Here is a 4,029-nt window from a genome sequence, read left to right as displayed (position 1 = left end):
CCATTTCTCCACTGTATGTGCATATGACAATAAAACCTTTGAATCATGAATCTTTGTTTATATACCTGGCTGCTAAATCTCAGAACTGTTACAGGATGTGTATTTTTTAAATTGTGTAATGTTTCTTTTTCAAATGTGGTATCTTTAATATTTTTTAATGCATGCTTTTAAGGTAATATTAAGCTGTCTTTTGCTGGAACAAATGCAAAAAGGTATTCTGATATTTGTGTGTGATAAATACAGTGTGTGTTGGATGTTTTGTGCCCTTTCTGTACATTAAAATCTTCAATCTGGATCCAAAAAAAGCCTTGAAATGACAACAAACCCAAAAGAAAAAAGGTGACTGCTAGGTCATTCACAAGATGTTAAAAACAAGAAGTGCACCGTTGGCTGAAGCAAATTTCCGTAGTGGCCAAACGGTGGTACTACAGCTGCCATGACGTCATTTTGGCCCAAAAAGACTTTCCCCATTGACTTATATTGGGAATAAAACGCCTGTAAATCCGCGGTTTTTTTATTTTGTAGCTAAACAAACTACCCAGCACGAACACTTGTATATCCTTTATTTTAATCATTAGGGTTTAAAAGTTGTGAAATGAAGCTAAAAAGCTGAATCTAGAGATATTTTCTCTCTCCATCTCTCCTCTTCATTTGACAGAGAGCGGGAGATTGGAGGCGGGACTTAAGGGAAAACTCTAGTGCGCATGCTCTGTAAGCAAAAGGACCCGGATGAGCAGAAATATAGGAATTTGCCTACATATACACAGTTAAAAAATATCAATTGTAAGAAACTACCAAAACAATAATGAAAAAATTATTATAAGATATTAAATATATTTCTATTTATTGTTTTGTTTATCTTCTAGTGCTCATATGTATATTTTAATAATCTTTATTTGTATTTAATTACTTCTCACTCATGTGCAATGCCTTATGCTATTATGCATGGGATGAATAAAGTATATCTTATCTTAAAACATTAAGATATAGAATATAACTTGCATGAAATATAGATATGCTAAAGAAAACGACCAACAGACAGTATACTATTACAAAAAAATGAAGAATATTTAAATATAATTATGTGCAGTATTGTTATGAAATAATGATCCGGGTACTATCTGAGTATACTCTCTCTATATATAGTAATACTAATATACTCTATTTTGGGCTTCATCCGCCACTGATTAACTCCCATAGGAATGAACGGTGTTTCTCTTCATACTTCAGTGGTTATTGAGAGTGTAATGTAAGCAATAAAAAGGAAATACATTTAAATAGTGCTAACAAATTAAAGCCGAATTACAGATACTTATAAAACACGTTTAAAAAAACCAAATTATTAAAGTGTTTCTTGTTTTTTTTTACACAAAATACAATAAAATGAAACTGGCCCATTTTTCAGTGGAGTTAGGTTAAAATCCTACGGCTATATCAACCAAAACACGTTAACAAATTACATGTCAATATGTCCTTACCTTCTAAAAGTCGCTGGATGATACTGTCGATGTTGAGTTTGTCCACATCAGCCATGGTAGATTTGATGTTAAAATAAACCTGTGAAATCTAGGTTAGCACGTTTTGATGGATGTTAGCCTAGCATTAGCTACCTAGCTTCTCCGACTAAAGGGTACAGATGCTCTTCAGTGACCCTGTTTTTAATTTAGCTGCTTAAAGATAATTCCCACAATCTAATAAACTACTTAAACACCGCGATGAATTACAAAATCTGCATCCAATGGAGGGTTTTGATAAGAAAACAGAGATAAAAAAAAAGAAGCCGCACTAGCTGTTAGCTAGCGATGGTGTCAGTGTTTTTCTCTGCCGCACCTCGCACTGCTCGCCAAGCCGCTTCAAGGAGGCTGAATGCGGGGAAACGAGACGCTGCTGCCCCCTGATGGACCGGTTGAGAAGGGGACTTTAACCTACTTAGATATAGGCCTAGGAGATTAAATAGCAAAACATCAAGTTGACAAAGAAAGGGAAGGATGCAGAAACTCCTGTATTTCAAATTGTGCGAGTTCATTTTAATATACAGAATAAAATCGTGTTTTACGTACTTTGAGATGATTGGATAAAGTGTCCAAAGCCAACAAATAGCAACACATCAAGCTGACAGAGAAAGAAACATAAAGCAGAATGTCCTGTATTAGAAATTGTGTTAGCTAATTTGAATAAAATAGTTGTTTAGGTACTTTAAACTAATTCGATAAATTGTCCAAAGCCAAAAAATAGTAACACATCAAGCTGACAGAGGAAAAACATTATGCATTTAACATACATTTTAAATACAGAATGAAATCGTGTTTTTCTTGAGAATTTAGATTGAGAAAGGTACATTAAACTTCTTAGATAATAAGTGTACAAAGCCGAAACATAGCAACACGTCAAGCTGACAGAGAAATACAAATAAAACAGACCTTCCTGTATTACAAATTATGTGAGTGAATTTGTCTAAAATCGTATTTTTATGAATAAAACAATGGACTGGATGGAGAACATGGCTTTAAGCTACTTAAATAAAGTGTGAAAATACAAGAAGAATAGCAACACTTCACGCTGACAGAGAAATAAGTTTAATTTGAGTATGTGTATATGTAAGTGCGTGTCCAGGTGTTTATGTATATGTGAACAAGTAACAATGTATTATTTTATATGTGTATTTTGTATTGTTTGGGAAGGAAACGACACTTTGACTTTGATTTATCTAGATAAAGTGTAAAAATACAAGAACAACAATAACACATCAAGATGACAGAGAAAGAAAATGATGCAGAAACACCTGTAATACAAGTTGTGTGAGCTCATTTTAAATATACAGAAAGAAAATCGTGTTTTTAGGTATCTTTAAATAATTGGATAAAGTGTCCAAAAGCAAAAGAATAGCACACATCAAGGTTGACAGAGAAATAAAAACAAAACAGAACTTCCTGTATTACAATATGTGAGTTCATTTGTCTAAAATCGTATTTTGATGACTAAAACAATGGACTGGATGGAGAAAATGGCTTTAAGCTACCTAAATAAAGTGTGAAAATAAAAGTAGAATAGCAACACTTCAAGCTGAGAAAGAAAGAAGTTGAATGTGAGTATGTGTGTGTTCAGGTGTGTATATGTATGTATAACAAGTAACAATGTAGTATATGTGTATGTTTGTATTATTTGGGACGGTGAGAAACGGTACTTTGACTTGTCTATAGATACACATCAAGTGGACAGAGGGTGAAAATTATACTTGTGCATTACCAATTGCGAGGCTTCATTTTTAAATACAGAATGAAATTGTGTCTTTTTTTGAGAATTAGGATTGAGAATGGGACTTCAAATGTCTAGGATAAAGTGTACGACCAGTTGTGGACAAAATATTAATATATTTAATTAACACACTTCCTTTCTTGGTGTCAAACTTTTAATTTCACAAAATACACATCAAGAGATTGCAGTATTTATAGACACATACACCGACTATTATGACTACATTAAAATGTGTTGATACCATAATACAAAATACAACGTGAGACATTTTATTTGTATTTCTGCTCATTTTCTGCACGTTTGTTTTTAAATCAGAGGATCATTTATTCCTGGTCTTTCTCCTCTCCGTGCGTGATGATGTGCACGAGGTTCTTGTAGTCCAGGTTTCCTGCCACATCTGGAGGGAACGCTGTGAACATCTCTCCCAGCTGGGGAAAAGGAGTTAACAAATATATGTCAATATTCAAAGAGAATAATGTCTTTAGTTAAAAGTAATAGTCTGAGGTGGAGCTCTGACCTCTTCAGGGGAGAATCTGTCCGCCTGTGTGGTCAACATCTGAGACACACTGTGAACACAAGCAGCAGCAGTGAGGGAAACATTTATTCTTATATTTAGTATGTATAACACTGCATTGACGTTACAAAAGTGTCTAATGTTTAAAGTATCCTATCTTTTAATTTTAGTTTAGTTTAAAGGGGTCCTATTCTCCTAATGTTCAGCTTAATATCAGTATGTAGTGTCTCTATTTTAAAGAGTCCTCTCCTGCTGATGTT

General features: G+C 33.8%; 1 long non-coding RNA gene across 1 annotated transcript; it reads right to left on the bottom strand.

Annotated features, from left to right (window-relative positions):
* Positions 1 to 2,790: 2,790 nt before the first annotated feature.
* On the bottom strand, positions 2,791 to 3,827 carry LOC104960143 (uncharacterized). The gene is made up of 2 exons (XR_799956.1): positions 3,773 to 3,827; positions 2,791 to 3,683 (listed from the first exon to the last, which is right to left on the bottom strand). It is a non-coding gene; the product is annotated as an uncharacterized lncRNA (long non-coding RNA).
* Between the last annotated feature and the right edge of the window lie 202 nt (positions 3,828 to 4,029).

The sequence above is a fragment of the Notothenia coriiceps genome, unplaced genomic scaffold (genome assembly GCF_000735185.1).
Source record: "Notothenia coriiceps isolate Sejong01 unplaced genomic scaffold, NC01 NC01_scaffold00031577, whole genome shotgun sequence".
NCBI lineage: Eukaryota > Metazoa > Chordata > Actinopteri > Perciformes > Nototheniidae > Notothenia > Notothenia coriiceps.
This window is presented reverse-complemented; position numbering and strand designations above follow the sequence as displayed.